This window comes from Nicotiana tabacum, chromosome 15 (assembly GCF_000715075.1).
Source record: "Nicotiana tabacum cultivar K326 chromosome 15, ASM71507v2, whole genome shotgun sequence".
NCBI lineage: Eukaryota > Viridiplantae > Streptophyta > Magnoliopsida > Solanales > Solanaceae > Nicotiana > Nicotiana tabacum.
This window is the reverse complement of record NC_134094.1, coordinates 15,254,440-15,276,551: the sequence shown is the minus strand read 5'-3', so window position 1 is coordinate 15,276,551 and position 22,112 is coordinate 15,254,440. Positions and strand designations below refer to the sequence as shown.

At 41.1% G+C, this 22,112-nt stretch overlaps 1 long non-coding RNA gene across 2 annotated transcripts; it reads right to left on the bottom strand.

Annotated features, from left to right (window-relative positions):
• Positions 1 to 8,935: 8,935 nt before the first annotated feature.
• On the bottom strand, positions 8,936 to 20,372 carry LOC107812652 (uncharacterized). Of its 2 annotated transcripts, none has more exons than XR_012699150.1 (4): positions 20,014 to 20,372; positions 18,056 to 18,982; positions 17,624 to 17,711; positions 8,936 to 9,175 (listed from the first exon to the last, which is right to left on the bottom strand). It is a non-coding gene; the product is annotated as an uncharacterized LOC107812652 (long non-coding RNA). The 2 variants fall into 2 exon arrangements; XR_012699149.1 differs by lacking the exon at positions 8,936 to 9,175 and adding an exon at positions 16,057 to 16,253.
• Between the last annotated feature and the right edge of the window lie 1,740 nt (positions 20,373 to 22,112).

Genomic DNA, 22,112 nt, shown 5'->3' with positions numbered 1-22,112 from the left:
GAAAGTTGAGCCATCGGTTCATTGGGCCTTTTGAGGTACTTCAGAGGATAGGGGAGGTGGCTTACAAGCTTGTCTTGCCACCTAACTTGTCGAGTGTGCATCCAGTATTTCATGTTTCTATGCTCCGGAAGTATATCGGCGATCCATACCATATTTTGGATTTCAGCATCGTTCAGTTGGATGATGATATGATTTATGATGTGGAGCTGGTGGCCATTTTGGAGCAGCAGGTTTGGAAATTGAGGTCAAAGTATATAGCTTCAGTGAAGGTGTAGTGGATAGGTCAGCCTATGGAGAAGGCCACTTGGTAGACCAAGAGGGAGATGCGGAGCAGATATCCACACCTATTTGAGACTCCATGTATGTTTCTAGACCCGTTCGAGGACAAATATTTATTTAAGAGTGTGAAGATGTAACAACCTGGCCGGTCGTTTTGAGAGTTATAGACCAATTCCGCTTTTTTGTGCTTTCCAGTTGTATTATGTCTTACCGGGTTGGTTGGTTCGGGTCCGGAGTGGTTTTGGAGTGAATTGATACACTTAGTCTCTTAATTGGAAGCTTAAGTTGGAAAAGTCGACCGGATGTCACCTTGTGGGAAAATGATGTCGGATTTGAATTTTTATCATTTCGTTAGCTCCGTTAGGTGATTCTAGACTTAGGAACGCATCCGGAATATGATTTGGAGGTCCGTAGTAGAATAAGGCTTGAATTGGCAAAAGTTAGAATTTTGGCAATTTTGGCCGACAATGGGACACCGAGTCAGATTGGATTTCTAGAAGTTGGAATAGGTTCGTGGTGTCATTTTTGACTTGTGTGTAATATTTGAGGTCAATCAGACGTGGTTTGGTAGGTTTCGGCGTCGTTTGTGGAATTTGGAAGTTTAGAAGTTCTTTAGGCTTGAAACCGGGTGTAATTGGTGTTTTGAGGTTGTCTTGAGTGATTCAAAGGTTCGACTAAGTTTGCTTGTGGTTATATGACTTGTTGGTATGATCGGTTAAGGTCCCGAAGTCCCCGGGGTGATTTCGGGTGGTTAACGGCTAGATGGGAGTTAAGGAAATGCAGCTAAAGTTGCTACTACTGGTGTAACCGCACCAGCGGAGTGGGAACCGCATGTGCGAGCCCGCAGAAGCGAAGAAGGAGTCGTAGATGAGGCTAAGAAAGAGCTGAGCAAGAGCCGCAAGTGCAAAGATTTCCCCGCACCTGCGAGGGTCGCAGATGCGGGCAACTGGGCATAGGTACGAAGGATGGCCACAGATACGATGGATTCCCGCACCTGTGATAGGTGCAGATGCAGTCTTATGCCCGTAGGAGCGAGGTCAGGACTTTAATGTGAAATTAGCACCTACGATGGAATTTCCGCAAGTGCGGCATCGCAGAAGCGACAGGAAGACCGCAATTGCGGTATTTCTGGGCAGAAAAACACAAGCTCGAGGGTTGGACTTTCATTTTTAATTTTTGGACTTGAGAAGTTCGGGACAGAGGCGGTTTTTAGAGGATTTTTAAGGAAAACGTTGGGGTAAGTAATTCTAACAAGGATTGGTCTAAATTTCGTGAATCTATGGCTTCCTTCATCACCTAATTAAGGTTTGAGTTGGAAATTTGGGGTTTTAGGGCTTGGGAATTGGATAGTGATCTTTGGGTTTTTGGAGGGTCAAATGAGGTTGGATGTTTATAAATTTGGAATGGTTATACTCGTGGGTGAATAGGCTTTCGGGTTTTGTGACTTTCGTCGGGTTTCGAGACGTGGGCCCCGGGGGCGGGTTGAGCCGATTTTGGATTTTGGGCTATATGTTAGTAGTTTTCTTGTGGAATTTATCCTTTTAACCAATATTGATTATCTCGTACTGCTTATGGCTAGATTCAGAGCATTTAGAGATTGATTCGAGGGGCAAAGGCATGCAGAGTAGGAGGTTTACGCGTTTGAGGTAAGTAACAGTTTTAAATCTGGTTTTGAGGTTATGAAACCCCGAGGATTGGTATGATGTAAGTGTTTGTAGGTGACGCACATGCTAGGTGACGGGCGAGTGAGTGTGCATTGTGAGGGATTGTGACTTGGTCCATCCTACGAGACTGTCAAAGTCGAATAGCCATTGTTATTACTTGTCTTTCCTTGCCTTTGAGCAATTGATTGCCGTTCATGTTAGAAACCATGCTTAGACCTTATGATATCATTGTTGTGACCCACAATAGTCATATTCTTGTTGAATTGACTGCTAATTGTTGTCTTGTACTCAGTCACAGTCTTACTCATGTGCTATATCTTTGTTCCCTCACATTTCTTATTGATACTTGTTGTATTCTCTGTTTGGGCCGATTATTATGATATTATGTGTGCCCGAGGGGTTGGAGAGGTTAGTGACTAAGATAGGGCCTGGGTGCCAAGCTGTGAACTATGTGAGGGTATATGGATCGGGTTGCACTCCGCAACGAGCCTTATGGTTGTTTATGGATTATGGATCGGGTTGCACGCCGCAACGAGCCTTATGATTGTTTATGGACTATGGATCGGGTTGAAAGCCGCAAAGAGCCTTATGGCTACTTATATGATTAGATCGGGTTGCACACCGCATCGATATATCGATTGGGCTGTAAGAAGCCTCTCCGGAGTCTGTAAACCCCCAGTGAGTGTAGGTACCTATTGAGAGTGTGTATTGAGAGCTTAGAGCCGAAAGTATGAGCTGATGAGATGAGTTGAGTAATTGCTGCCTTGAAAGGCTGTACTTGCTTTTATTTATTGTTGCACTTAGTTGCTATCTGATGTTGTTGTGAAATTCCTGGAAGATTCAATTCTGTTTTACTTGGGCTTGAACTGATTTGACTTATACCACCGAATTTGAAAGCATGTTCACTCTTTACTGAGAACTTTTGAAATGATCTATATTATTATAGTTCGTCACTGCTTCTCAGTTCCTTATTTAATTTTGTTACTTGCTGAGTTGGTTGTACTCATGCTATACCCTACACTTCATGTGCAGATCCAGGTGTGTACGGTTCTGGCGGTCGTTGAGTTCGTGCGCAGGCTGATTATCGGAGACTTACGAGGTAGCTGTCGGCAGTCGCATTCCTTGTTTCTCCTTTCTTATTATATTTTCTCTCTTGTATTTACATTTTGCACAGACTTTAGTAGACTTTGTTTCTAGATTGGTTATTCGATGCTCATGACTTAGTGACACCCCGATGTCGGGCTATTTTTCTGCACTTATATTTTATTTGGGTTTTACCCCCATTTTTATGAAAAACTCCGGTTATTTTAAATGTCTTAATTCTCTTCTGTTAAATTTTGAAAGTGTTTTGGGAAGATCGGCTTGCCTAGTATCATGATAGGCGCCATCACGACAGGTTAGGTTTTGGATCGTGACACTTCAACTGACGAGACGTGTAGGGAATTACCCTATCATCCTGCATCAACACTGCACCAAGTCCAGAACTCACATTTAGAAAACTTAGCATATAATTTACTATCACGGAGGGTTTGGAGCACCGCTCGCAGGTGGTCCGCATGCTCATCCTCTGAACGTGAATAAACTAAAATATCATCAATAAATACTATCACGAACAGATCTAAAAATGGCCAAAATAGGCTATTCATCCAAGTCCATAAATACGGCAGGTGCATTCGTTAACCCGAAGGACATGACAAGGAACATGAAGTGGCCATATCAGGTCCTGAAGGCTGTCTTGGGAAATCTTTCTCCCGAACTCTGACCTGGTGGTACCCCGACCTCAAATCTATCTTTGAAAAGCATCTAGCTCTCGGCAACTGATCAAACAAGTCATCTATCCTTGGAAGTGGATACTTATTTTTAATAGTTACCTTGTTCAGTTGCCTATAATCGATACACATCCTCAGCGAGCCATCTTTCTTCCGTACAAAGAGTACCGGTGCACCCCAAGGTGAAGTACTGGGCCTGATGAAACCTTTCTCCAAAAAATCTTTCTGGTGCTCCTTCAACTCCTTCAATTAGGAAGGTGCCATTCTATACGGAGGGATGGATATTAGTTGAGTTCCCGGAAGCAAATCGATGCCAAAATCAATCTCTCGCTCTGGAGGAATACTTGGAAGTTTATCTGGAAATACATCTGCGTACACTTTGACTACTGGAATAGATTGTAGTGTAGGTATCTCAGCATATGCATTTCTAACTCCCAAAATATGATAAATGCACCCTTTGGCGATCATTTTCCTTGCCTTCAGATAGGAAATAAACCTACCTCTGGGTGTCGCTGTATTACCTACCCATTCAAGGACTGGCTCACTCGGAAAATGAAATCTAGCTGTATTTGCTCGACAATCAACTATGCCATAACAAGCTGCCAACCAGTCCATGCCCATGATAGCATCAAAATCCAACATTTCTAGCTCAACTAGGTCGGCTGAGGTCTGACAACCTCAAAGTGACACCGTACAACCTCGGTAAACCCGTCTAGCCAGTGTAGATACCGCAAAAAGAACTTAGTATTTCAAGCACTATACCAAACTTCCCCACGACAAATGGGGTAATACACGATAAAGTAGATCCTGGGTCTATCAAGGCATAAGCATCGTGAGAGCAAATAGTCAACAAACCTGTCACAACATCTGGTGAAGACTCCTAGTCCTATCGACCCGCTAAAGCATAGCTACAATTCTGGTTACCACCTGAACTAGAACCTCTACCTCTACCCCGACCTCTACCAGACGAAGACCGAGACTCGCGCCCTGAAGGATGCACAGACATAGATGATCATGTTGTTGAATTCACTGGTTGTGCCATACCCCCAGAATCTCTATTTGGGCAATCTCGCATCATATGCCCCGGATGTCCACATGTATAACAAGCATCGGAACCAGCTCGGCATTTGCCCAAGTGTCCTCTACAACAGATGTCACACCGCGGCAGAAATGGCCATGTCTGACCTTAACCTCGATGTTGCTGCAAACCCGACGCTCGGGAACTTTCACCTGGTCTAGACTAAGTATAACGGTCATACCTATAACCATTAACTGAGGTGGCGTAGGCCTAGGTGGCCGTTCGAAGTATTGGGGCTTATAACTGCCCTAAGACTGCTCCTGCGACCTGGCAAATCTTATCCTCTTACGCTGCCCTGACTCAGTCCTCTTTGTACCCTGCTGCCGACACCTACACCTTTCTATATTATGGGCGAATGACTGAATCCGGAAAATATCCATACTATCCTGCAATGGAGCAGTGGCACATGCCTCGGTCAACTCTGGGGTCATTCCTGCTATAAACCTGTGGATCATGTCCCACATAGTAGCAACAATGGATGGTGCATATCTGACCAATGAGTCAAAACAGAGACTATACTCTCGAACACTCATATTGCCCTGCTTGAGGGCTAGAAATAGATCGATTCGAGCTTGTCAGATCTCCCACGGTAAGTACTGGTCAAGGAAGACATCCAAAATATTCTCCAAAATAGCTGGAGGTGCATCACGTCCCATGTACCACTCACATCCCTCGTACCAAAGGATGGCTATATCTCGAAGTCAAAAAGCTGCTAGCTCAACTGCCACTTTCTCCGTGGCATGCATAACCCGAAAGATACTGTAAAGTTGATCTATGAATTCCTGCGGGTCCTCCCTCTGATCTATCCCCGTGAACTCCAGCGGACTCAAACCAATAAACTCTCGGACCTTTGAACTCCCAGACACCTCAGAAGATCCTGCACTAGAGGATGCCCTAACTTGTTGCTGGGTAGCTACCAACTGTGTCAACAAATGCACCGCACTCCTCAAGTCCTGGTCCGATAGAAGCGGAGGGGGAACTGAATGTGCGGTCTCTCTAGGAATCTCCTCAGGTGGTGGAGGAGCCGGTAATGCCTGGGTAGGGGTCTCTTCCTGGGCCTCCTATTGGGCCCCATCTATTGGGGGTACCCTGCTGGTCCCATCACCTACTCCTGTATATCTCCTCTGACTAGCCGTAGACTTCCTAGTCACCGTCATCTGTGCATGAAAATGCCAACATGTAAGTTTAACACAAATTTCCTATAACTTAGTTCTATATCACGATTTAGATTTGAAAGAACGGTAACCATCTCCTAAATACCCTGTAGTCCCCTGCTTATATAATGTGGTGCACAACACATCTATAAACAAGATCCTACTAGACACGGCTTGTAGACTCCCTAGGATAGAACTACTCTGATACCACTTTTTTCATGCCCCTAACCTTGGGGGCGAGACCGGTTCTCGGTGCCTCATCTATCCTTGCGTACCAACTTGCGACTAAGGGAATCTGAACATATAATGTCATGCTTTGTCCATGGGCCACATTGCAAGACAATTTGAGAAGCAAAATATAAAAATGAATGGATACCAAAGCTGACTAAACATCAATATAAAGTTGGGCAGGCAAGGCCGTCATAACTACTACAACTGACAAACCAACGAAATATACATACAAGGCCTACAAGCCCAACATACTGCACTAACTGACACGTTATGTCTACAAGCCTCTACTGATGGATGTCTACAAGCCTCTACAGGCCCCGACCTACCCATAACATATATACATATATACACAAGATGTACACAAAATCTCTAGACCCGGCAACTCCGAAGGACGTGGAGCTTACCAATAAAGCTGAACTCCGGAAATACCTACTGAGGAGATCTACCCGCCTGTATGTATGAACCTGCACGCATGAAATGTAGTGTCCCCAGAGAAAGGGACGTTAGTAAAAAATAATGTACCGAGTATGTAAGGCAACAGAATAACTGAAAGCTGAAACTGAACTGATAATATAATAACTGAATGTAATTGGGAGTTATAATCTAAAGATATGCTTACCTACTGATACTAACTCAACTCTTTCAATATAGTAAGTAAAATAGTTGTCCGGCCTATAAGGCTAGGTATATATATATAACTGCTTTGCCGTAGTAAGCTCCCTCATAGGTGCTCGGCCATACTAGGCTCTGTATCTCGGCCAACTGGGCTCGCTCATAGGCGCTCGACCACAGTAAACTCAATATAAAACTTACCATTTGATCAGAGGTTGCCCAATAGGGGCCTGCCCATCGATTATAGCTCGATGGTGGTAAAAACACTATATATATATATATATATATATATATATATATATATATATATATATATATAGACCCTCTGCTCTCTTGACTGGAAGAAGATAATATTTAACTGAATATAAAGTCTAGATAATGAGAATATTGTTATTTATGAGACTAGAATAATGTATATAAATTCGGGAGTATGAACTTCTCTTTATGCCTCGTTATCAAACACATGTAATTACAAGATCATGCCAAAATAAAGGAAGGGATTAGCCTTAACATAGCTGGTGTAGGGATAATTCCGTATGATATTCTTGAGAAGGATTTTACCATACTCCCTTAGAACCGAATAATCTCGTTGCTATTATAATATGGAGTCTCGTAAAAATTTACAAATCCCCTCACCTTCGTTTTTGGCTTTGCATTTCTATATAACTCCCTTACCAAATGGAGTTTGATATTAATTCAAGATAAGTGTAGGGATGATTATCGTTTTTGGCTTTGCATTCTGTATAACTCCCTTACCAAATGAAGTTTAGTATTAATTCAAGAATCAACATCGACTTTTTTCTTAGCTACCAGCAATAATTTCTCCTCAGCTACCAACAACGATTTCTTCCCACACTACCACTAAATGAAGAATCAAATCAAGTAAAAGAAGATTCAAAACAATATCATCTAACAAACTATAACATAGGACAACAACAATAACATAGCCAGTATAGTCTCACAAGTGAGCTCTGGAGAAGGTAGTATGTTTGCAAACTTTACCCCTACCTGGAGAGTTAGAGAGATTGTTTCTGATAGACCCTCGGCATATCAAGCCTCTTACAATTATATAAAATATCCCAATTTATTTTCAAACAAAGAGAAACTATATAATATATCCCCTCAAGAGAGATTGATATGAACTACTTATTGAACATGCTTAAGGTTTTTCTTATAGTCGCCGTGAAGAGGTTATACTCATTAAAATCTAAATAAATTAAAACAGTTCAACCAAAAAGTTGCATAACCAGCTTATTGTTTCCTTAATTTTTCTTTTTAATTGAGTGCATAAGTCATAACCATCATTTATGTCTGCAAGAAACATACTCGCAGTTGAAGCAGAAGAATATTTCCCCTCCCTCTCTTCTGTAAGGCAAAATTTCAACTTTCTTAAGGTATTCAAATTCATGCTCGTACATACAGCAAAATCATATATGTAAGAATGGGTAATGGATGGTATTGACAAAGCAGAAGCTAAGTGTATATTCCGTAGGTATAAGCTTTTTCCTTAACAGGATTACAAGAGCTAATATTAGAAGAGTAAAACTTAAAACCAAAACCAGGGTATCCTTTAAGAAAGAAGCCAAGAAGTAATGTTCTGGGCTTCAACCCCAGCAGGTTTTCAGATCTTTCCAATTATGGTGCCTATTGTTTTATCACATAATCCATAGAAAACTACCTGATTGATATGACTATATAGCATCATTCAAGATGCAGGATTCTCCCAAAAATGAAAAAAAGGAGAACACTCTGCCTAAGTAAGGAGTCCCTCCGAGACATGGTGCAGAGTCACTTCACTTGAAAACGAACAAATTAAGGGCAATCAATACTTTAAATTATCAATAATTTATTTGATTTTTCTATGGAATCATTTATTATAATAATTGTAAACTAAACATCTTATAGGTCCTAAACCAAGGGATATGTGTATATAATTCTAACATATAGCTTCAATATGATTATGTTCCGTTGAGAGCTGAAGCCAGTAGTGGATGTCTGGCATTAAAGAAGTAACAGGTGTAAAATGTCAAGCCAAGAAAATGAGGAGTTAGGTCACGACCCCAAATCCCTGGTCGTGATGATACCTAACTTAACCCGCTAGGTAAGTTAATTAACCACTAATCAATCCAATAACAATTAATAAAGCGATTTAAGGAAAGAAATATTTGAATCTTATATATTCCCCAAGGACTGGTAGTAAGAATCATGAGCTTTTAAGAATAGAGTTTACAAAGCGGAAATGAAGTAAATACATCGTCTGTTTGAAATAAACATTAACAGAGTTTTATAGATCTAAGGCTACCATAAACCAGAGGCAGCTACAACCGGGACGCAGGTAAATCTTCAAATCCATCTCCCATTGAACACAACAACATCAGTAATCAGTATCTGCACGCAAGGTTTAGAAGTGTAGTATGAGTACAACCGACCCCATGTACTCAATAAGTAACAAACCTAACCTTAGGTTGAAAGTAGTGACGAGCTAACACAAAGGTCGGGTCCAGCACCAATATTCTACAACAGTTCATAACAGCATAGTACAAGTAACAAAAGAGCTATCTCCGAAATAAAATACTCAGTTCGTTCACTGTTCCATAAAAATAGGCAGTTCTTTTCAAGTATCTCAGTGAAAACCCAAATCTTTTAGTGAAAGCCAAATACAAGAAAGTTTGAAAACTGTGATTTTTCCCAAAATCCTTTCAATAATAAGTAAGATGTTTCATTTTTCAGATAGCATGAGGAAAGTACGTCTTTATGCCTACATGTCAAGATACAGGTAAAATCATAAATGTCCCAAAATTGGGTAGTAGAAGGAAATGCATCTATATGCATGTATCTCAAGTACGCATATCAAATGCCATGCATCTCGATGATGAGCTCGTATACTCACACTCTCATAGTACTCAATCTCATTGTCTGGCATCCTCTCTCACTATGCTCAATGCTCAGCACACTTAATCACTCAGCGTTGTACAATACCCATTGCGGCGTGCACCCCATCCATATATTTTTAGTTGACTGCGCTCACTAGGGGTGTGTAGACATCGGAGGGGCTCCTACAGCCCAAGCGCTATAATCCGCACGGACAACTCACGTGCCATAATATCAATATCTGGATCCGCACGGATAACTCACGTGCTATAGTATCAATATCTGGATGTAACTCACGTGATGCAGGGACTACTCACGTACTATAGTATCAATATCTAGATCCGCACGGACAACTCACGTGCTATAGTATCAATATCCTCACAAACAGGCCCCCGGCCTCACTCAGTCATCAATCTCTCCAATCTCACTCACAGGCTCACAATGTCATGAAACTAGCCCGACAGCAATGAAATAATACATCAATAAACAACAACTGAGACTGAGATATTATATAAATGCCTGAATATGACTGAGTACTATATATCAATAAAATCAGTGAGATGACAGCAAGAAACGACCACTATGGGTCCTAACAATATCAGCATAAAGCCTAAACATGATATTTAGCATAATTGACAACTCAGTTACTATATCATATGGTGATAACACAGATATCAACATAATATGGCCACTATACAGTGCCATGGAAACAACAGAGTCACAATTCACAGGGTGCACGCCCACACGCCCGTCACCTAGCATGTGCGTCACCTCAATACCAATCACATAACACGTAATTCGGGATTTCCTACCCTCAGCTCCAAGATTAGATGAGTTACTTACCTCGTACAAGCCAATGTCAAATGTCGAGCAAGCCAAACAACGCTCCAAAGATGCCAACCCGCGCGTTCCGACCTCCGAATGGCCGAAACTAACCAAAAACAAGTCAAGTACATCAAACAATGCTAAAAGAACCAATCTCGATCGAAAAAAATCAAACCTTGAATCAAAACTCCAAAATCGGCCAAAAGCCCAACCCAGGCCCGCACCTCGGAACCCGACAGAATTTACAAAATCCAACAACACATTCAATTACAAGTCCAACCATACTAGTTTCACTCAAATCCGACTCTAATTCGATATTCAAAACTCAAAAATTCACATTATGAAACTTTAGGCCAAAACCCCCAAGTTCCTCTTTAAAATTCACAATCCAATTACCAAAAATGAAGATAGATTAAGGAAATATAACCAAAACTGAGAAAAAAACACTTATCCTAGTCCACAAGATGAAAATTTCTCTAAGAATCGCCTCAATCCGAGCTTGGAAGTGTTAAAATGAAGCCAAAATCGCAAACCCTTGTATTTATCATTCTTCCCAGCACTTTCGCACCTGCGGCATCGCATTTGCGACCAAAACACGCTTCTGCAGAGGCGCACTGTTGGTCTGCCTTCACACTTTCGGTAAAAACTCCGTTGTTGCGCACATGTGCGAGCCCATCTTGCGCTCCTGCGTTTAAGTTCGTTCCTACACATCTCGCACCACATCTGCACCTTCGCAGATGCGAATAAATCCTCTGCTTATGTGGGCTCCTGCTCCCAGCAACACCTTCGCTCCTGCAACTCCTTTGTCGCTTCTGCAACCATCGCACCTGCACAAAGCCAGTCGCAGGTGCGATCACACCAGAACCAGCAGCCTTCAGCAATGCACTATGCAATGAAAGTGATCTGAACCTCATCCGAAACTCATCCGAGCCACTCGGGACCCCGGCCGAATATATCAACAAGTCCAAAATATAACACGGACCTACGCGAGTCCTCAAATCACACATAACAACAGCGCCGAATAACACCTCAACTCGAAATCAATGAACTTTGAAACTTCAAACTTTCACAACTAATGTTGAAACCTATCAAATCACGTCCGATTCACCTCAAATTTTGTACACAAGTCATATTCGACATTACGAACCTGCTCCAACTTCCGGAATTGTAATCCGACCCCAATATCAAAAAGTCCACTCCCTGTCAAACTCTCAAAAATTTCAACTTTCGCCATTTTGAACCAAATTCAACCACGGACCTCCATATCACAATCCGGACGCGCTCCTAAGTCCAAAATCACCCAATAGAGCTAACAGAACCATCAAAATACCAATCTGATGTCAAATGCTAAAAAGTCAAATTTTGTCAACTCTTTTAAATTTAGGGCTCCCTAGTTGAGAGTCATTCTTCCAAATCAGTCTCAAATAACTTTAAAACCAAAACTGACGATTCACACAAATCAAAATACATCATACGGAGTTACTCATGCCCGTAAACTACCGAGCGAAGTACAAATGCTCAAAACGACCAGTTGGGTCGTTACATTCTCCCCCACTTAAATATACGTTCGTCCCCGAACGTGTCTAGAGTTGTTCTCAAAGCCATCAAACCACTGTATAACCTTGACATGCACATACCCGGGGTGATCCTACGTCACCCTATCCCATACAGGTCCGATAACACAACATAACTGATATTTCTCAATTCGACCTAGCCCACAAGCCTTAGAATCTAACTATTAACATCCGAAATTTCTTATAAGATCTGAATCTCGCAACCTACACCATGTATAATCTGAACAAGCTGTACCAAGCCGCAACCATAACTCAAGATACAATCGCATGATATATCACATAACACAGATACTCGAAGCAATGATTTCTAATCACAGTAGCTGCTCAAAACAACCCAATGCCGGTAATAAACCTCATATCCAACAAGACTCCATTCTGAAACCTTCGTACACTACCGATGATGAAAGGAACACGCTGAAACTCATAACCATTCATCAGATCAACTAGTCATGGAACTCCCTCTCCTTCGACAAGAACTATAGCAAATTTTTAAGCCGACTTTCGATATTATCCTTCCAACCATGCTGTAATTTATTCCGATAGTATCCATTCTAGGTCCAATGACCTCATCTCATCCAACACGACCACTCTAGTAACATGACAAATCAATACAATCTAAAGCCATAACCCGTACAATCCGTGCACTAATAAGCAACATTTCCAAATATACTCAATCCTGGAAAGAATGACTCAGACGAGAGAACTGTCCCGCAAGCTCAACAAGTACCACCACAACGCAATGCTAAGAACCTATCACATACGGTAGAACCAAAACACATGAATCTATCACAAGGGATAATATCTCAACATAACTCCGCTTCAATGCGTGACCCCATCCAAACACTGGTCCATATGAAATACCTCAGCCCCCATGATTAAAATCAATAACCACGCGCAATCCGACATCAAGTACTCAAAGTGCATTACCATAACCATGAAGAAGCAGATGACACAATCCACACAAAACTCGAAATAACATAACCCATACGCCATCGACCATGCAATAACCAATTACTCATCTCGCTCAAATTCCACTATAAAGTCCAAATAGAACCGTACCAGGTGTGCTTATAACCAACAAATCACAACTCCTCATAGCATAGAAGAATAACTCATAGATCATTTCAGAACATGGATAAGCTCAACAACAACCGAATGGCACATCCCTCAACAATAGCAGTATGGAACCAACAAATTCGGCTCGGTGTAGAATACACATCCTAATTGGGCCTACCAATGGACCCCCAAATCGACTCTGGTCATCCACAAATAGATAAATAACCCTCCGAAAGTCCATAATGACTGAATAATAACACATACTATCATCTGGCAAGCTTCGGCCACAATCTCACAGTCCACAACCATGAAACAATCTGCTCCTGAGAACTCCCAGCCTCCAAATCCATAAAACACATGAATCACCATATCTGATTCCATATCCATCGCCCGAATGTCTAACACATCTCTCATACACGATCATCCCACGAGGAATACTTCTAAAATTATTCCGTGCCACCTAGAAAAATTTGAATAGCAGCAGTCGATCAACTAGGAGAGTGTCGCAGTACCAGTGAAGTATCCATAATCAAAACACATTGCCCCTTCTAAAATGTATACTCTCATCAAGCCATAACAAATAGTAATATCATTTAACTAGTCATCTGAAACCGTCCATGCTGTCTATGAACTTATGCCCTTCCCTTCGAAACTGACCTGTGACCTTGCACATGCAATTCTCAATCACACACAACATACCGCATCTACCATGCCATCCTGTGAAGAGTACAAAAAACTCATAATCAACTCTGAGTCACAAGCAGAATACATACCCGTTCAGTCAGAAACCTTCCATTTCATCTCATCCAGGAGAAAATCACTATACACCACATACTCCTCACACCAGTAGGAAATATACTCCTCGAACCGTGGTAGAAACCATTGAGAACTCTTCGAAGTCCATTTGCACATATCCAAGCTATTATAACCGAATCTCTCTAACTCAACCCAACCGCGCAGGTCGCCAAAACCCAAGAGCATTGCCACGAAACACCTTTGGAGACTAGCCACATCATAAGTACCCAAAGAACTGATTATATCCATTACTGTGCTGATCCGACCTACTACCACGTTATCCTATTTCTCCAAGTCCCTTCCAAATTGCCTTCAAGTTGATACTTCTCCTTGCTGGAATACCACGATCCTTAACCAAAATTCAACACACAAGAGACCCTAATATATACCACAACGCCCTAAGGCCCATAGGCCGCTGACTTCCCTCTTAAGCACCGCAAAGCACCTCAACCGTGATACCCACTCTAAAGAGACCTTATGTGAACCTAAAACTATTTCCTTCACCTTCTTAATGATGAAATGCATAATCCACAATGGTATAAAATAATGCCACAAGTCTCGACACCATCCAATGTAACCCTCAGTTTCTAGCCATATACAAATCTTGAAAATTCCAAATCGCTACGTATAAATCTAGAATCCATTAGAACCATTCTCAAGGGTCATCCACTCTTATAAAATCTCAATTAAACCGACCAAATGGACTGAATGACCTGCGCCCCATTAGCACAGCAACACCCAAGGGAGGAACCCACACTCCTAAGAAACTGAGCAATTCCTACTCCATGCACACTACATCCTTCACGACTAACCACTCAATCATTCCATGACTCTTATATACCCGTAGAGTGTAATACAACCCGTATCCATAAATTCCCTTACTCGAGTCATCCTCAATCTCAACCCCTGCAGTCAGAGCTGATTCACCAGTATACCTCAAACTGAAACCAATATAACACATAATAGTGCAATAGACTCGTCGATAGCAGACTCCCCCACTTGGCTCAAAGCCATATATCAAAACACATAATAACTCATAATGCCCATACTCTATTATTGCCAAAATACCGTAGTGATATTCCACTAAATCCTTTATTGGCTCATGCAACACAAACCATCTAGTACCTCAAATCATCTGCAAATCTCGCATTCACCCTCGTGATGGTTAAGCCAACTTCCACAAGCGGTCCAAACTCAAATTGCAACACATATAATTCGCTGGTAAAGGATAACTTTCTACAATAACAACATAGGGACCGCACAACCTCAGGACACCTAGCGGAGGTAACCCACCTACTTTGCCTCAAGCTGACATCTCTCTATACTCTTCCACAGTCATAACTATTACGCAATAACTTTATCTTCCTGGGCCTGAACTCATAACACGGCATGAAATCTACTGCACTCCACAACTAAACAACATGAGAGGTCCTTCAACACACTCATAACTCGAGGCCATATGCCAAATCAAGATAGAAATCAAACACCCAATAGTTCTTGCTACATCTCAAGTAAACTCTTCTCGTCATATTCGAACAATCTGAACACATCTCGCAGTCACATCATATTCACCACATAGTCATCCAATCACAAATTTCACTAACAGGAACACCACCGGACATATAAGTCCCAAAAGCACGTACTCACACAATCGAAATCTCTGTGCTCAAGATACCGTCAAAACTCGGCCTCAAGTTCTCTGGACTGGCCCATCATCAGCACGCCAAAATCTCATCTCCCACCTCAACCATGGAATCACAAGCCGCCAACACACAGCCGATATCGAGCGCTCACATGCACATACGAATGCGTGGAAGGAATTCAAAGAGTTACATTCCAAGCTGAATCAATGACGCACGATAAGGATAAAAAGATGGGAAGTATATCCGAAATGTCCTGTAACCTCTCGAAGATAGGTATGGACGCCATCATACCGATCCGCAAGACTCTACTAGACACTTGCTCATGACTTGTAGAACCTATGAACCTAGAGCTCTGATACCACCTGTCACGACCCCAAATCCATTAGTCGTGATGGCACCTAACCCAACCCGCTAGGTAAGCCAATTAACTACTAACCAATTCCAATAACAATTAGTAAAGCGATTAAGTAAAGAAATATCTGAATCTTATACATTCTCCAAGGACTGGTAGTACGAATCATGAGCTTTTAAGAATAGAGTTTACAAAGCGAAAATGAAGTAAATACATTGTCTGTTTGAAAAAGACATTAACAGAGTTTTATAGATCTAAGGCTACCATGAACAAGAGACAGCTACAACTAAGACGTAGATACATCTTCAAATCCATCTCCCATCGAACATAGAAACATTAGCAGTCAGTATCTGCATGCAAGGTACAGAAGTGTAGTATAAGTACAACCGACCCCATGTACATAATACGTAACAAACCTAACCTTAGGTTGAAAGTAGTGACGAGCTAACACAAAGGTCGGGTTCAACACCAATATTCCACAACAGTTCATAACAACATAGTACAAGTAACAAAAGAGTTATCTCAGAAATAAAATGCCTAGCTCGTTCACAGTTCCATAAAAATAGGTAGTTCTTTTCAAGTATCTCAGTGAAAACCCAAATCTTTTAGTGAAAGCCAAATACGAGTAAGTTTAAAAACAGTGATTTTTCCCAAATATCCTTTCAACAATAAGTAAGATGTTTCATTTTTCAGATAGTATGAATAAATTACATCTCTATGCCTACTTGTCAAGATACAGGTAAAATCATAAATGTCACAAAACTAGGTCGCAGAAGGAAATGCATCTCTATGCATGTATCTCAAGTACGCATATCAAATGCAATACATCTCGAAGATGAGCTCGTATAATCTCTCATAGTACTCAATCTCACTGTCTCGCATCCTCTCTCACTATGCTCAATGCTCAGCATACTCAATCACTCAGCGCTGTACAATACCCGATGCGGCGTGCAACCTGATCCACATATTTATAGTCGACTGCGCTCACTGGGGTGTGCAGACTCCGGAGGGGCTCCTAGAACTCAAGAGCTATAATTTGCACGGACAACTCACGTGCCATAATATCAATATCTAGATCCGCACGGACAACTCACGTGCTGCATGGACAACTCACGTGCTATAATATCAATATCTGGATCCGCACGGAAAACTCACGTGTTGTACGGACAACTCACGTGCTATAGTATCAATATCTGGATCCGCACGGACAACTCACGTGCTGCATGGACAACTCACACGTTATTGTATCAACACCCTCACAAACAGGCCCCTGGCCTCACTCAGTCATCAATCTCTCCAGTCTCACTCACGGGCTCACAATGTCATGAAACTAGCCCGACAACAATGACATGATGTATCAATAAACAATAACTGAAGCTGAGATATGATATGAATGCATGAATATGACTGAGTACGATATATCAATAAAATCAGTGAGATGACAACATGACACGACCACTATGGTCCTAACAGTATCAGCATAAATCCTAAACATGATATTTAGCATAATTGATAGCTCAGTTACTTTAACACATGGTGATAACACAAATATCAACAAAATAGGCCCACTATATAATGCCATGAAAATAGTGGAGACACAATTCACAGGGTGCACACCCACACGCCCATCACGTAGCATGTGCGTCACCTCAATACTAATCACATAACACATAATTCGGGGTTTTATACCTTCAGCTCCAAAATTAGAAGAGTTACTTACCTCGAACAAGCCAATACCAATGTCAAGCAAGTCAAACGATACTCCAAAGATGCCATCCCGCACGTTACGACCTCCGAACGGCCCAGAACTAACCAAAAACAACTTAAGTACATCAAACAATGCTAAATGAACTAATCCCGATCGAAAAAGATCAAATATTGAATCAAAAGTCCAAAACCGGCAAAAAGCCCAACCCCGGCCCGCACCTCAGAACCTGAGAAAATTTACAAAACCCAATAACATATTAAATTACGAGTACAACCATACTAGTTTCACTCAAATCTGACTCCAATTCGATGTTCAAAACTCAAAACTTCACATTATGAAAATTTAGGCCAAACTTCCAATTTTCTCTTTAAAATTCACAATCAAATTACCAAAAATGAAGATAGATTAAGGAAATATAACCAAAATCGAGTAAAGAAAACTTACCCCAGTCCACAAGATGAAAATTGCGCCAAGAATCGCATCAATCCGAGCTTGGAAGTGTAAAAATGAAGCCAAAATCGCGAACCCTTGTATTTATCATTCTGCCCAGCACTTTCGCACATGTGGCACATCAGCCGCTTCTGCGGCGTCGCATTTGCAACCAAAACACGCTTCTGCGAGGAAGCACTGGAGGTCTGCCTTCGCACCTGCGGTAAAAACTCCACTGTTGTGCACACGCAGGTGCGAGTCCAATTTGTGCTCCTACGCTTAAATTCGTTCCCACGCCTCTCGCACTGCATCTACGACTCCTTTGTCGCTTCTGCGACCATCGTACCTGCGCAATTCCAGCCGCATGTGCTATCACACCAGAACCAACAGCCTTTAGCAATGCACTATGCAACGAAAGTGATTTGAAACTCATCTGAGCCACTCGGGACCCCGTCATAATATATCAACAAGTCCAATAACATAACACAGACTTACTCGAGGCCTCAAATCACACATAACAATATCAAAACGACGAATCACACCTCAACCCGAAATCAATGAACTTTGAAACTTTAAATTTCCACAACCGATGCCGAAACCTATCAAATCACGTCCGATTGACCTCAAATTTTGAACACAAGTCACATTCAACATTACGGACCTGCTCCAACTTCCAGAATCGGAATCCAACCCCGATATCAAAAAGTTCACTCCCGGTCAAACTTTCCAAAATTTTAACTTTCGCCATTTCGAGCCAAATTCAACCATGGACCTCCAAATCACAATCCGGACGCGCTCCTTTGTCCAAAATCACCCAACAGAGCTAACGGAACCATCAAATTCTGATCCGAGGTCAAATGCTATAAAGTCAAACTTGATCAACTCTTTCAAATTTAAAGGTCCCTAGTTGAGAATAATTCTTCCAAATCAGTCCTGAATAACCTAAAAACCAAATCCAGCGATTCACACAAATCAAAATATATCATACGGATCTACTCACGCCTGTAAACTACCGTGCGAAGTGCAAATGCTCAAAACGACCGATTGGGTCGTTACAAGTTCAAACTTTGATTTCTACACAAGGTTCATTAATATTCAAGCTGAACAAAAGATTTGATCTTTAACAAAGAAAAAGCGAATCCAATATAAATCAAATATCACCTGTACATTCAAGCAAAGGAAACTAAAAAATAGTTAAAATCGCTAGCTATAATCAGTAAAGATATAGCAAAAGATCAAATTTTTTTAGCCAAAGCACATAAGGATAAGACTGTTGCAGCAAAACAAACTAATAAATTAAGCCTCCCTACTGTCAATAAATAAAACCCAAATCATTTCTACTAAATTAAAGTGAATGGAATAAGAATTAAACACAAGCAAAAACTATAGAAATAAATACAAGAAAAAAGTAAAAGAATGCAAAATAATCCACATTAGCATGTCAAACAATGGCAATCAAGATTCTACTCAAAAGCTACATAGTTTCAAATCGCAAACTCGCATGGCCTCATTCCCAACCCTATACATAAAAACAAAACCCTTCTCTATTCATAAATTTAAAGATAAAGTGATAAACCATTCAACAAATCAAAAAATGAGGCGTAAAAGAAAACTAATAAAGATGCCCCAAAATACGTACCCAAAATCACCAAAATTAAATAAATTTACATGTATTCCTTAGACAAAACAATAATCCCCATGAAATCTACACATGAAATCAATACAGATCGATGAAATTAAAAAAAGGACCACAAATCCAAAAAGGGAAAAAACAAATATGGAATATTACTAGGAAGAAATAGTGAAATAAAGAAGCAACAAAATTAGTAAAATGGAGGAGATTAACTGAATATAGAAAAACCCAGGTTTTGAGATTTAGACAATATAGTGATGGCCCCTTTGTACCCTTATTTGACAAAAATTAAAGAGAGCACATTCAAAGTAGGCGAAAAAACCTAAGAGAAAGAAAGTACCAATGTTAAGTGATTTCATCCGCTCAAATCCTAACTCTTGGAATGAGGTTAGTTTCTTTCTTTCCTTGGAGTTTTAGACGCCACATATTTTTTGCAATTTATCCTTCGAGCAGTCGGATATCGTCAAAAAGGTTTCTGCACAATTTCTTTTTCTCTGAGAGAGAGAGATTGAGAGATAGGTTTGCTTCGAGTAATCGATGCTGGTTTAATATGGGAAGAAGGTGGTCTTTTACATGGGGGTTTGGTGGAAGTGTTATGGCTGAAATATGGTGGAGAATTGCGTTTTTGGTAGGAGAACATAATGGGGCTTTGGAGATTTCGTCAGAGGCGCTTTAGGGGTTTGGGACTTTGGGGATATCGACTCGCCTGGATATACAATATAAATTATAGAGTTTTATATTTATATTTTTCAAATTAATTAAAAAAATAGGAATTATTTTTGTTTGGCGGGTTTAGCAAAATTTAGGGGGGAATCTGATGAGGAGAAAAAGAACCGTTCTAGTACCAGTTTTTCCCAAAACTCCGTTCCCATAAATATTACTATGGGGACGGTTTAGAAAACTGTTGGTTAAAAAAGTGCTATGGCAACGGTTTAATTGCAATGGTAACAGTTTGATATCAAAAGTGTGCTAATATCATCCAAATTCTGTTGGAACGCTTATAACCGTTGCTATATTTGTAATATAGCAACGGTTCTATAACCGTTGGTATATCTGTTTTATAGCAACGGTTTTATAATCGTTAAAAAAATATTGTTGCAATAGGCTCATTTTCTAGTAGTGACAATACACGGTGTAGCATCCAGAACCTATAGGCAATACCAACAATGGAGCTGTAGTCATGCAGTCTTGAGCTTATGAAAGCTCGCCTCACACTTGTCGGCCCTTCTGAAAGGAGCACCCTTCTGGGTCAATCTAGTAAAAGGAGCTGCGATGGATGAAAAACCCTCCAAGAAACCTAAGAAGCTCCGAATCTCTGTAGTTGATTCAAGTCTAGGCCAGTTCTAAACTACTTCAATCTTCTTCGAATCCACCTTAATGCCCTCACCAGATACCACATGGCCCAAGAAAGCCACTAAATCAACCAAAACCTCACTTCTCCCACAAAGTCTGGAGTACGATCCTCAAGTGCTGCTCATGATCCTCCCGGCTGCGAGAATACACCAATATGTCATCAATGAACACGATGACAAAGGAATCAAGATATGGTGGAACACGTTGGTCAACAAGTGCTAAAAGGCTTCTGGGGCATTGGTTAGTCCAAAAGATATCACCCGAAACTCGTAAAGACCATAGAAAGTCCTGAAGCCGTCTACGGAATGTCTGAAGCCCGGATCGTTTAATTATGGTACCCCAATCTCAGGTCAATCTTCAAGAATACCTTGGCACTATGGAGATGATAAAACAAATTATCAATACGCGGTAGTGGGTAATTGTTGTTGACTGTAACTTTGTTCACCTGTCTGTAGGCAATACACATCCTCATAGTATCATCTTTTTTCTTCACAAATAGGACTGGAGCACCACGTAGTGAAACACTCTGTCTGATAAAGCCCTTATAAAGAAACTCCTGAAGTTGTTCCTTTAGTTCCTTTAACTCCACTGGTGCCATGTGATATGGTGGAATAGAGATGCGCTGAGTGCCCAACACCAACTTATTACCAAAATCGATATCCCTATTGTGCGTGATGCCCAGTAGGTCTGCTGGGAACACATCTGGGAAGCCTCTCACTATCGGAACTAACTCAACGGTAGAAGTATCATCACTAACATCCCTCACATAGGCTAAGTATTCCAATAACCCCTTCTCAACCATCTATTGTGCCTTCAGAAAAGACATCACCCTGTTGGGAACATAACCCAAGAAACCTCTCCACTCCAATCTCGGCAATCTCGGCATCGCCAATGTGACGGTCTTAGCATGACAATCCATAATATCGTGATATGGTAACAACTAGTCGGTGCGCAAAATAACATCAAAGTCTACCATGCTGAGCAAAATAAAGTCTACGCTATTCTCATAACTCCCGATAGAGATCACACACGATCAATAGACATGTTCTACCATAATAGAATCCCAAACAGGCGTAGACACATAAA